The sequence below is a fragment of the Pholcus phalangioides genome, unplaced genomic scaffold (assembly GCF_987345545.1).
Source record: "Pholcus phalangioides strain wild (caught in Gottingen) unplaced genomic scaffold, Ppha-v1.0 ptg000018l_1, whole genome shotgun sequence".
Lineage (NCBI taxonomy): Eukaryota > Metazoa > Arthropoda > Arachnida > Araneae > Pholcidae > Pholcus > Pholcus phalangioides.
In genome coordinates, this window is record NW_028301611.1 from 5,837,116 (window position 1) to 5,850,564 (window position 13,449).

The 13,449-nt window shown below is 35.8% G+C and overlaps 1 protein-coding gene across 4 annotated transcripts in view; it reads right to left on the reverse strand.

The window, feature by feature from the left end:
• Positions 1-13,449, reverse strand: part of LOC149071617 (rho guanine nucleotide exchange factor 28-like) — a 270,366-nt gene that overhangs the window by 139,517 nt on the left and 117,400 nt on the right. The window lies entirely within an intron of this gene.

Below are 13,449 nucleotides of genomic sequence, written 5' to 3' on the forward strand. Positions count from 1 at the left end.
ACAAATTGGAAAACAAGTGCGAATCCTACAACAACTAAACCACACAGGAACCTAGTCCACATTCTTTTGCGGAACTTCTAACGAATTGGTACGTGTTGGAATGTGAGTGTACGTGTTGTGAGTTTAACGTGACGTATGTTTCTACGTAATTATTTTAATGCGTAGAGCTGCCATCCATTTAAGCGCAAATACTGCAAGCGTCTAAAATTGTCTTAAACGTAAGCGGCTAGAAATACGACATTTCTCAAATGCTCTCGATAAAAATTTAGAAAAAAATAATTGGCACACTTAATAATGTGATTCAAATCATAATTATCAAAACTGACGATACAATTTACTGTTATAACTAGAGCCCGGATTAAACGCATTTGCATATTTTTGCCTTTTTTTAGCATTAATGCATATAAATGCATCAAATCAAAGAATTTTCGGTATATGTGCATATTTTTGAAGGTTTATTTAAGCTCACTCAATTTTTTTTTTCTAATTTTTCAAATGAATATTGTTCATAATATTTTCATAGCATCGGGTTTTTTCCCCCGCATGTGAAATTTAGTGGATTAATTACATATTTATAAAGTATTTTACGAATATTAACCGTTTTATTGTAAGGCTAATTCTACAGATATGTCAGAGTGTTACATTTTTTTTTAGAAATAGTGTCGAAATTCTTTTGTTACTGATATTTGAGCAGCTACAACAAACTGAAAAATTAAAAAATGACTGAACAAAAAATACGTTGAAGTTATTTGCATATAAGATATATATTATATAAGGGGATATTTTTTTTTTAAATAATGATCAGCACGTATTCCCAAGAGATCGTTACGATCTGTCTTTGTTAGTGTTAGTAGATATCCATGCCCGACCCGGGATTCGAACCCTGACCTGCACAGTCAGAAGCTAGCTCCCTAACCACTGGACTGCCAGGCGACATATGCAAGAAGAAATAGAAAAGATGCATTTTAAAAACACATCTGCTTTTTTTTTCTGCATGGTAATCCTTTTAATGCATATTTTCTCATTTTTTGTACATATTTTCTCATTTTTTGTACATATTTCGGAATTTGACCTTTTCAAGATTTTTAGCATATATTCTAGGGCAGCGGTTCTCAACCGGTGCACCGTGTGAACTCCCAGGGGCTCCGCGACCGCTCGAGGAAAATAAAAAAACAGTAAATTTGAAAAAAATAATTATTAATATTTTTGAATAATAAAAGTAAGTCAGTAACTTTGATGAGTAAATAAAAAATAGGCTCGTGGGGCTCCGCCATAGAAATTATATACTGCAAAGGGGCTCCGTAGGTCAAAAAAGGTTGAGAACCACTGTTCTAGGGTGTTTAATGCATATTTTGGTATTTTCAGTGCATATTTTCGCATTTTAAGTGCTTAAGTTGACATTTTTGCATTATTAATTGCATATTTTTGCATTATTAATTGCATATTTTTGCATTATTAATTGCATATTTTTGCATTATTAATTGCATATTTTTGCATTATTATGTGCATATTTTTGCATTATTAAGTGCATATTTTTGCATTTTCAAGTGCACATTTGCATATTTTGCCACTTTGTTTGTGCATATAATCCGGGCTATTGTTATAGCATATTTTTTTTTTTTTTTTTTTTTTTTTTAATTGGACAAAACAGAACACGTTACAAAATACACAAGAAAGACAGATGACAAAACAAAATACATAATAAATAAACAAAAATGGACAAATGGACATACATATACACCCACTCTGTGACCCTCAAGGGACTACTTGTCCTTCCAGAAGGTCGAATAATTTGTAATACTATATTTCTATTATACATATATTTTCGAATATTAAGGGTGCTACGTAGCAACTAGCTATTTTAATCGGCTATTTCTCGTAATGACTTTGTACAATCCAAAGTCGTTCACATACAGTATTAAGCAGCCGGGAAATACTACTTGAACTTCGAAACGGTGAATAAAGTGTGTGAAAGACAGTTCGAGTGGCAAAAGAGGTACAAATGCTTCAAAGAGAAGTTGAACCAGAGACAGTAGAGAAAGAGAGAGAAAGTGAAGCGCTCCTTACTATACAAGCTAGGAGCTTTTCTTGCGAAAGGCTTTTAACCAATTTGCAGAGCCATTCCATTCGGTGACTGATCGTTGGGAAAAATTTCCATCGCAGGAAAATTCACTTTCAACAAAGTCTCTCTCTCTCTCTCTCTCTCGAATCCAAGTTCCTTTTGGGCGAAGCGTGTGTCTTATTATTATCGCTCAGCGAGTTTTTGGGGATTTTTGAATTCAATTACTTAAACCAAATTTTGTCATTGAGCCTTCGATTTAAAAAAAAAATTTTTCTCTAAAATGAAACTGTATTAGGAAATTTTTCTCCCTGAAATTTCTTTCCATTTTACGCATTAATATATTCCCCCCTTGAAATGCCGGAATTTTACAGAGTAATCTAAATGAAAGGAGCGAAAAAAAAAAAATTGATTATTTTATCTTTTTTTTTTTCGGACCACGATCATTTTTTGCCCACGAGGGACCAAGACCTACAATTTATTGCCGATTCCGAACGGCATACTCACCGATAGGTTGGAACACTAATCCCTCTGTGTGGGCGCCGTTTCTGTTGTACCCGAGTCGGGGAAAATTTCTGACAAGGACGAACCGGGTATCGAACTCGCGACACCTCGAATCATCATGTGGTACTTCAGGTGAGTATCTTATCTACCCCTGGGCTACCGCACCCCTTTACATCTTAAATTTGTTTCACATGAAAAATTAGCTCATCTAGTTTCAATAGACGTCAACAGGATAGTCTAGATCTCGCAAATATTTGCAAGGCGTTTATATCAAGCTTACCTGGGGAGTACCGACATCGATAGCACATTATTTAACCCGTAAATCTAACATCATGGAAGGTGTGGAAATTACCCCGAAAATGTTCATGCTAACAAGTAAGAGAGGTCGGGCACCTATCTCTTCTTTCAACTGGAATGACGCTTTTCTGGTAGGTGAAATTGATTTGGACCTTATTCATAAGGCGACGTTGCACGGGTATCGAAAGAACTAAGCTACGGTGCAAACTGTATTTGACCTTTTTTTTTCAACACGAGTTCTCTTTTGGACCTTCTTTGGTGTCACCAACAACCGATGACGAGATACTGTCCACTTATTAAATTGATTTCTGTTTAAATTTATGGCACAATAAAATCTTGAACACAACTCGTATCTCCGAACCCTGGCCTATCAGCCAATATCTTGTGGGAGTTCTGCTGCATTCTAAAAGTAATCGCATATGACTTTGGGGTCATTCAAGTATTACGTCAGCATCGGGGGGGGGGGGTTTCGGATTTGCTGACTTTTGATGAAGACAAGGGGGAGAGGGGTTTCAAGGTTTCTTACGCCATCAACCACCCCTGTTTGAAGATATGAAATATTCTAAGCTGCTGACGGGAGGGGGGGGGGGTCAAAAATGGCTGAAAATCTGTTTACATAATACTTGAATGGCCCCTTTCACCCGTAGCATCTTTAGAATGTCCCAGGGTCACAAGGGAACAGGAACGTCATTTCAACTTTTTCCGGGAGGGGGAAGAGGCAAAGCACATGTACTCAATGTATGCATATATATATATATATTTGTATATATATACCACTTTTAGTGTATTTTCAAAAGCCGGGGGGGGGGGGCTGCTGCAAGGGAATCATATGGCTCGAGTCAAGAATCGGTGGTACAGACAACTGCAATGCCACGGACCCCGCAATTGCATATTGGTCGTCGGCCGAAGTTAGTTTCCTGCGAAATTCTCAAAGGGATTCTTTTTAGGCGCGTGTACAGTTACAGCACCATCTATAGCAGAAGACCTCAGCGCGAAGCTTTGACGTCACTGAAGAAGTCCATTTCACCTGCAGCCATTGGATATAGCAGGCCGACGCATGATACATCTTTACTTTTCTTGTTGTAGTACATCCAATGATTATAAGGTGAAATGGACTTCTTTAGTGACGTCACAAGCTTCGCGCGGAGACTTTCTGCTATAGATTGTGTTGACAGTTAAGAAGTAGAAGCGTCATAAAGGATGCTCAGACCGAATATCTGTGATTTTCCGTAGAAACCTGGAGAGTTAATCTTTCATGTTGCATGTATGCTAGCGGAATAAGCATATTATGGCATGTTTTGTTTTTTTACACCATTCAAAACCTGCATATTTACTTTTATCAAATTGCTAAAGAGGAAACATGCTCACCGAATCCCTGGTATGGACGCAGCAGCATGCAGGTCCGAACATCGTCTAGGTCGCACTCACGAAATCCATTCCCGAAAGTGACGAGTGTGTTACCACCCACATTAAAACGACAGCGATTCCTTAAAATATTTAGTGCTACAAAACAAACACATAAAACGTATATTACTCCCAATAGGCAAACATCGCCGAAATTATACTTGGCCGTCAATTGCCAGAGGTCGGCCATGTGCCTTTTCAGAAAGAAAGACGACCGAGCAGTTTGCCGAATGGTCAAGCCAGACAGGACTCGTAAAAAATTTGTTGGAAAGTTTTATAGGACATTATAAGGAGGAGAGGATGGGGGGGGGGGGTGGAAATATTTAGAGGGTGATGTCATTCTTTCTTCCCCCTCTTCTCCAAACGACCACGTAGGACTCACCAACGTGGAATCGGTGACTCACGGTCAGTTGATATCGATTAGACAGAGCCCGTTTCTAAGGATACAAAGAGTGCGAAAGAGATCGTTTGTTCATCTGTAAATGGACGCGAAGATTGTAATAAAAGTAATGAATCATTGAACGTTAATATTATGGACAAAAATATTTTTTTCCACAACAGCTGTGATATGATAGTGAAAAAAAATTTAAAACTGCCTTTTAAATTCCAACAAATGCGACCGTGGCAGTTTTTCAAACTGCATTTTTACAACTGTGACCATAACCATGCTTTAAAACTGCCCTTTTATAAAAAAACTGTAACCGTAACAATGTCAAAACGTTAATGTTTTAAAACTGCTTTGCCTTTTAAAAAAACCTGTGAACGTAACAATATCAATGTTTTTAAACTGCCTTTTTACATCAAATATGACCGCAACAATATTTTCAAACTGCCTTTCTACATCAAATATGACCGCAACAATGTTTTCAAACTGCCTTTTTTACATCAAATATGACTGCAACAATGTTTTCAAACTGACTTTTTTACTACAAATTGAGACGGTAACGATTTTCAAACTGCACTTCTACATCGATTGTTACCGTATTTCAATTTTTTTCAAACTGTCATTTAACAACAATTGTGACCCTAACAGTTTTTAAAATTGCATTTTTGCAACTGTGACCATACCAATATCTTGAAACTGTCTTTTTCCAACAGATGCGACCGTAACATTGTTTTCCAACTGTCTTTTTACCACAAATGTTACAGTAACAATGTTTATTATGATTTGCGAGGGATTAGTCTGGTCTTAAACAAACAAACAGAAACATAGTTTTCAAACTCCACTTCTCAACTGTAACCATAACAATGTTTCCAAACTACCTTCCCTGCAAGAGAACTACTGCATTCCATGTTTTAAAAAACCATTTTCTTCACAATACTGCCTGAAATGCTGTTAAAAAAACTATCCTCTTAACAAGATGAACAGCAATGGCATTTTTAAACTACCCACTTCATAACAATAATGTCTATAACTGGGGTGCACCACATCTTCGGTCTTTGAACCGAATATGCGATGCAGCTACGGATCGCGAGGCACAATCAAGTATACTTAAATTGTGTAGGGTATACTAATAATACTAATATTGTGTGGAATGATCCATTTTTTTTTAGGTACAACCTTTCGCAGGCAGGAGGCCTCTAGTTCCATAACAATGCTTGCAAACTTAGTAGGAACGCTTCTTTTTTGAGTGAAAGGGTTGTTCTCTATCCTCCAAAAGTAATCATTCCATAATAACGTGCAATAGAGCTGTATCAAGTGTCTGACATATTCGGGTTAAAACACACACACAGTGGAAATACCGAAAAAAAAATATACGCATTTTGTAGACCATAACTAAACAAACACCGGTAAAAGTGAAATAAATAATCGGCCATCTTGTACATCAACTCTCATCGAACTCCTCCCACTTTCATCCAGTGCTTGACCTCAATAAACAGAGCGATTCAACACCCATACGAACACGCAAAGCACACGTTTATATATCTATAGGAATTACATACAATGGGCCTCGAGAAGCCCAGCTGAGATCGCAAACAAAAGCCCACAATTAGAGAAATAATAAAAAAAAAGGGCTCACGAAAGTATGACCTGATGCCAGAGATTCGAAAGTGTAAGTTAAGCAATACCGCCAGTGTTAAGGTGGAAAGAGAGAGAAAAAAAACCACAAGGAGTGACATGAAGTAATAATAACCATTGTAATTATAATCACTATCGATAATAACAACGGAAAAAAAAAACCCATTTAGGCAGACAATGGCGGGAAAACAGTATTTATACAAGAACTTCATTTGTAATTAAGGCAATTGATATTTGAAAAAAAACATGTAATTCAGGAAAAACTCGTGTCAATGGTGATGATAATGGCATAGAAATTAGGAAAGTGCGTGGGTTCTGAAGCGTGGTGGCGTCTCTTCCGTGTATGTGTGTGTGTGCATGCCTTATTCCCACTCTAATAAGATTTCTTTCGAGTGCCTCCTCCACTCAGCCAAAGAGGCTCGCTCTACTTGAAGAAGAGTTTACCAAAAATAGAAAACGTTTTTATACAGAAGCTTTCACTCCCTTGGGGTGAAAAAAAAAAAATTATAGCGTCAATAATGTTTACTTACTCAATAATTCACGCACTTCCGAAACCGTCTTGTAGTCGAGTGTTTAAGCCGCTGTGCGGTCGCGTGGTTCAGAGTGACGGACTCGCATAGCGAGGACCCCGGGTTCAAGTCCCACCGGCGGCACAGTCGGTGGGGGACCAGTTCGCGCATTGGCCAATTTCGTTGTCAATTCATAGCTGCCAACTTTTGAAAATGAAAATTCGGGAGATTTTCGCGCACACCCGTATTTTATGCTAAAACGACTCCCTAATAAATACAATAGGGATTTTTCCAAATAAAATAGGGATTTTCCAAACATAAAAGTTGAAGCGTAGGGAATAAAATCCCTACTCAAAAACTGAAGTCAAATTAAAATAGGGATTTTACACACATGGAAGTTAAACCCTTGGGAATAAAATTCCTACGCAAAAAACAAGTGAAATTGGAGGTCAAAACTTCAATGATGTAAAAATAAATATTGTGTTCAATCAGAAACGCTGTGAACAAACATTCTGCGCGAATGACCCCAAAATCATCGGAAGATGAAGGAAAACACCGTCAATTTTTGAAGAACACTGACTTTTTGTGACACTTGCTTGATGTTTTTTTTTCACTTCACGACTGATGATGGCGGTCTTTCCATGACCGATGTTTATGTCCGTAACACAACTTGTACAAAAAGGAAAAGTCAGCCCTGTTCTGGAACGTTTGATGAAAGGAAATTCATCGGAATAAGTATCTTTAAAATTGATTAAATATGTTTTTGCTCATCATTATTCATGCTTTGTTATATCGCACGTACGTAACTTAAACAAAAGAAATTTTGACCACATGTGCATCACCATAATCTTCAATTATTATCCAGGACTATTGGCTGCTAAGCCATTTCCCTGCACGATAAGACAAACAACTTTCTTGTTACCATCAGAGGGTTTGTAAAACTTCCTTAAAAAGGGAATTTCCCCATTTACGACGTGTGACGTCATTTCGAAAGGGAAAAAAAAAGAGGCTTCAGGCCCCACAAGAAATTCCTTAGGGATTGTTTTCATAAGCGGGGATTTTTTTAATGAAGTAGGGAATTTTTAGGGACAATTAGGGATTTTTGTGATTTTCGTAAAAATTCGGGAGATTTAAGAACTTTTCGGGAGATCGAGCGATGAAGATAAAATTCGGGAGATTCCCGAAAAATTCGGGAGACTTGGCAGCTATGTAAATTGATGCTACCAATGCCCGGATTTCGGTCTTCGACCAGACAGTTCGCGAAGTGGTAGGATATTCCTGGGCAAAATACATAATTCGGGGGGTCATTGCCAAGTTGGTGTATTTTTTCGCGATAATTATGCCCACGTTAGGCTACCGCAGTCACGATGCGGTAATTATTTCTTTTCTCCAAAAATTTTACAAAAAAAACTGTCTATACATATTACTATTTTTGTAGTTTTTTCTCTCAAATTTCTCTTTCTTTTCACTCGCCACATGGAGCTAATTCAACACAGTTACTTATATAAACATGTATCGCATGTTGGCAATGAAAAAATAGATTTGGCGCCTACCGGATCGTATTACATCAGCGCACCGAACTTTGGCCAGGAGTCTCCAGCCACTTCACGAATTGGCAGGCTAAAGCATGAATCATTTCCGAAAAATCCGGCTTCCAAATCTTTGGTAATGGCATGCCACTTCGCGAATTGGCCGCACTTTGTGCTTTGGCAGTAACAAATATACGGAATGGTACCGTGCGATGGACGGTGACAGCAATCAGCTATTGGCTCTTCAAATTAGCAAGTGGAGAGAGCGCAACACAAAATCAGTGGTTATTTTGCTTCCACGCAGCACCCTTTATTGACAAAAACTTGAACTATTTCTTTTCCACAAAAGGAAAAAATTCCCTTTTAGAAGAGAATAACTTTATCGCAAAACGCATTCACATTTTCTAATTCCTTCAATTTTTATGAATTTTCAAACCATTTCTGAATTTTTTGGACACCCTGTATTAAAAAAAAATATTCAGTGGGGAGAAGCCTAAAACACTTTTTTTTTTCCAACTTTACCGTAGATAAAGAAGAGTTAAAAGCAAATCATGAGTAATAATCACATTCGGCCATAATCAAGTTATGAATATGCTCCAGCAGGATCATAATGAAGTTATGAGGACATTTCTGTACATGAAGATATAAAAAATATTTCCCGACGAGACAATTTCTACCTTCGTGAGGAAAAACGAGAAAATATTTTGGAGAAGTAACGGAGTACATGAAAGTACTACTTCAATCGAAAGCATCAGTAAAATTATTTTGATTAAAAACATTTTATCTTCCAGTTAATATTGCTGAAGAAAAGATTTCCGAAAGCATTGTTAGAGCCCTATTATTGTTGGGAAAAAACTTGACACATTATTATGAGCAAAAGTGATTTTGGGAAAGAATAGTTTGTCAGCATTCTTACAGACAGTATTAGTGAAGTATTTTAAAAATAACATACGGGAAATACATAAACTTTGAGAGAGTTTAAATATCACATGCAATTCCCTTTCGTGGAGAAAGGCTGCTTTGAAACATTGTTGCAGACAGTGATGTTGTGGAAATTAAAGTTGGAAACCATTGTTACTGGCTCAATTTTTACCTGCATCAGTTTCAGGGGAAGCAAAAATATGGAAAAGATTAGAAAATGGCGCAATTCATCTAAAAAGACAATATCAACAAGCATTATTATAGGCGGTATTGTGGTGGAAGTAGTTTCCAAGCATTGCTACAAACGTTGTTGTTGTTAAGATAAGCATTATTGAAAATTCTGTTGTGGAAAGAATAGTTAGCAAGAATTGTTACAAGTTGATTTGTTGCGTGAAGGTAGTAATTTGGAAAATTTTTTACATGCGGTATTGTTATGTCAAGAGTAAATGGCAAACATTGTTACAGGCGGTTTTTTCCATGTAGAAATTAGCAAACATCGCTCAAGCAATATTGTGCGTGAAGACAGTGATTAGTTACTACAGACAGTATTGTTATATGAATAGAGTAATTTGCAAACACTGCCGCATGCGGCAGTATTGTTACATGAAGAACGTAGTTGGCAAGCATTCATACAGGCAGTATTGTTGAGCGAGGATAGTTTGAAAACATTGACATGCAAAGAAAATCGCTTTTCACATCCAAAATTCTTGCTGAATAAACAGCTAGAAAACATCACTACGGGCAGCATCGTTATGAAAGAGGGGGTGCCAAACCATTATATCACCACATTACATGCACGTTTGCTAGGGAGAAAACAGTCTACAAACCGTTGTTGGGGGGTGGGGGTCAGAATTGATGCGAAAAGGTGAACCGAAACATAATTGGAGACAGTGAATGGTTTTGAAGAGAATTTATAAAAATTATTGTGCCGTTACATTGATTGTAATTTTGTAAGCATTGTTATATCCCGTCATACGGAAAAGGTTTTTTGAAAATTGTGGGTTACATTAGTGAGATTTTTACTGAAAAAATTGTTCTTTACAAGTTTGTTTTTTTTTTTTGGGGGGGGGGACAGGAAATGAGACTTGAGAAATATCTGCAACGTATTACAATTCGAGACAGACATAGTCAAGAAAATGTCGAATAACACTGATTCATTTAATCTGAAATAAAATAAAATTACTGATCATTATTATTCTTTGAACAGAAAAATACTTACTGTTTTTCTCATAGAAAAGCCGATTAAAAATAAAGTTAAGATAATTGTTTTCGGAATAACTAACGATGACTTCAATACAAATACACGTTATTGTTTTTTTTTAAATATTGTTCACATTCTCATTATAATCGGTTCATGATAAATCAAAATTAGTAGGAATAAGTTTAAATAAAAATTTTAAAATACGAAGGCTCACAACCTCTAACTGATGCAAAGCACCTTACTTACATTAAAAATACGAAGGCAAAATATATATATATAATATATATATTTCTCAGCTTAATTGCTGTACGAATGCCATTCAACGTAATTATGGCGAAATCAATCATTAAAAGAATAATAAATTTTTGCTCACATGCATTTATTTTTCACGGAAGAAAAATAGTTTTCAAAATTTAATGAGGACGTGGAGCTCTATACAACACGCATTCAGGTCGGAAGTTATTTTATATATATATATATAATATTTATATTATTATAACAATTAAAAATCATACAATAATTTATAAAAAATAATAAAATTCCTATAGACACATAATAGCATAATAGGATCCTCGAATCTCGACTAACGAGAAAAATCCCCCGATACATTGTTTTTTTAATTAACTCAAAATAATTTGATTTTGCTGAAATTTAATGATTTCAAGATATCAAAACAATCATTCACTTTTTTTTAAATCTTTATTTTTAGATCGGTTTAAATAATTTATAAGTTCTTTTTTCAGTATATCAAGGTCCAATATAATTTTTTTTTTAATTTATGAGAATATATTTTTCTTCACGTTTGTATTGTCTAGCGAGAGAGAGAGAGAGAGAAAAAAAATTGACATGACAGCAATATTTCGTCTTTATAAAAAATCTAATTGGTCGCATTCGTTCGACGAATACGCAAATCAAGAACTAAATTTATGAGATACTGACAATGGCTCATTACTTTCCACGCTGTTGTTTCAATAAGCTGTTACCACACGACTTTTGATTCATTGCGGAGGGTATTAAAAGAACCACTGAGGTATACCATAGTTCAGGGGTCGCAAACTGGCAGTCCGTGAACGTATCTTATACAGCCCGCAGTAACTTGAAGTTTCTAAACTCTAATGAGCACTTCTGATACTTCTTAATCAATTATTAGTTATAATTATTTGATAATTATGATTAATAACAAACTAATAACCCATCATAATCGCGTTATTGTTTGGTGCTGATTGCTGATTAAGTAATTAATTACAAACGTATTTAATTAACTATCCTATTTATATGTATATAATAACAAACATTATCTAATTAATAAATTAGTTAATTTAATCAGTAAAAACCCGGTAAAATGGGTGAATAAACGGTAAAACCTATTTTTAATGAATCAATTAACCATCATGAACGTGCTAGTTTCTGATGAAAAATTGTAATCTTACTATCTAGTAATTGAGGTTGTCAGAATAAAAGGTATGCAAGCGACAAAATTTGCTAAATTGAGTTAACTGCTTAAAAAAATGTTTCTTTACCCGACATCTGACCACCGGCAGACGGACAGACCCATTCTATATACTACGGTTGCTTGCAAACCCAATGAAAAGGAGGATTGTTTCCAGTTTCAATGTAAAGAAGCTTTTTCCACACATCATCATCATAATAAGGATAATAATGTAAGAAAAATAGCAAAAACGAAATTAGAACTCATTACTGTCCTTTTACTTAGAAAGATATGAATGAGCTGCCAAAATATTTCACTCAACATCACAGAATTCATAAACATTCTCACAACTGAAATGACTAAGTGTTTTATTTCCAGATTCTTAAGGTCCTACTTTAGCCCATTACCTATTTAAATTCTTTATGTTATGGGAAATTTAGCTTGGGTAAAAGTAACAATTACTTGAACCCAAACTTCAATAGTTTGCATCTGTATGTCGGAGAAGGGGGGGGGGGTAAAGGTCTCGAGGTCCATTCTCGTCACCACTGGGATAATGCTATTAATTTGTAGTACTTCCGTTATATTGCACATGTATGCAGGACACTAGGTCCTATTTCAATAAATAACACTTTATAACTAATATTCCCTTTATAAAGCAAGCGAGCTTCAAAGAAGGACATACAAAAAAAAAAATTGATGCCAAAAAAAGAGGGGGCTCCCCCATACATGACTATTCTTATAGATCCGCTGGAAGGACACCCTAGTACCTTGGGGTCGCAGAGTGAATGTTCCTAGTTTTATGTTTATTTAATTTTATGTATTTGTGTATTTTTGCTCTATGTTACTGTTTTCGTCTGTTTTGTACTCGTACTAATAAAAAGAAAAAAAAAATCCACGTTTCTAAGTGCAATATTCACTGAGATATTCGAATTACGGTGAAAAGAGCTTTGAATGCGGGTAAAACTGTTTTCCCGCAATAAACGTTATTTTTTTCCCAATTTTGTAATTTAAATATCTCAGTGAATATTGCACTTAGAAACGTGGATTTTTTTTAGTTGGCTTCAGGGCTAGCAGGGCAACAACATTCTAACTGGGGTTTTGGGCACACAGGGACGGTATGAAAAGTTGTTTTTTTAATTTTAAAAAGTATACAATCCCTTGCAACATGAAAGACACATCTGAGTACTACACGTTATTTGGATACTTTTTCTAATGGGAAATATGCCTCTAGGAGCAACGGTTCACCAGTAAAATGCCATACGCCCTGTTACCTATGCACTCTTTGTATAAACAGTACGATTAAAATTCTTGGTTTTAAAAAAAAACTAAAAACATATCACAAAAGTAGTAAAAATTAGGTTATCTGCATAATTAATGCTTTTAAATCTATCCTTTGCTAAGAAATGTAAAAAAAAAAATGTTCACTTTCTTGGGCCCAAGTAACCCCCAAGTTACGGTGCACGAAAAAAAAAAAAATTACTGATACCGTCCTCGAAAATTTATGGCTCTCGAATTCCATAAAAACAGTGGGAAGGGGGGAATCTGACAACAAGAGTTCAAAAAAAAACAAAGTCGA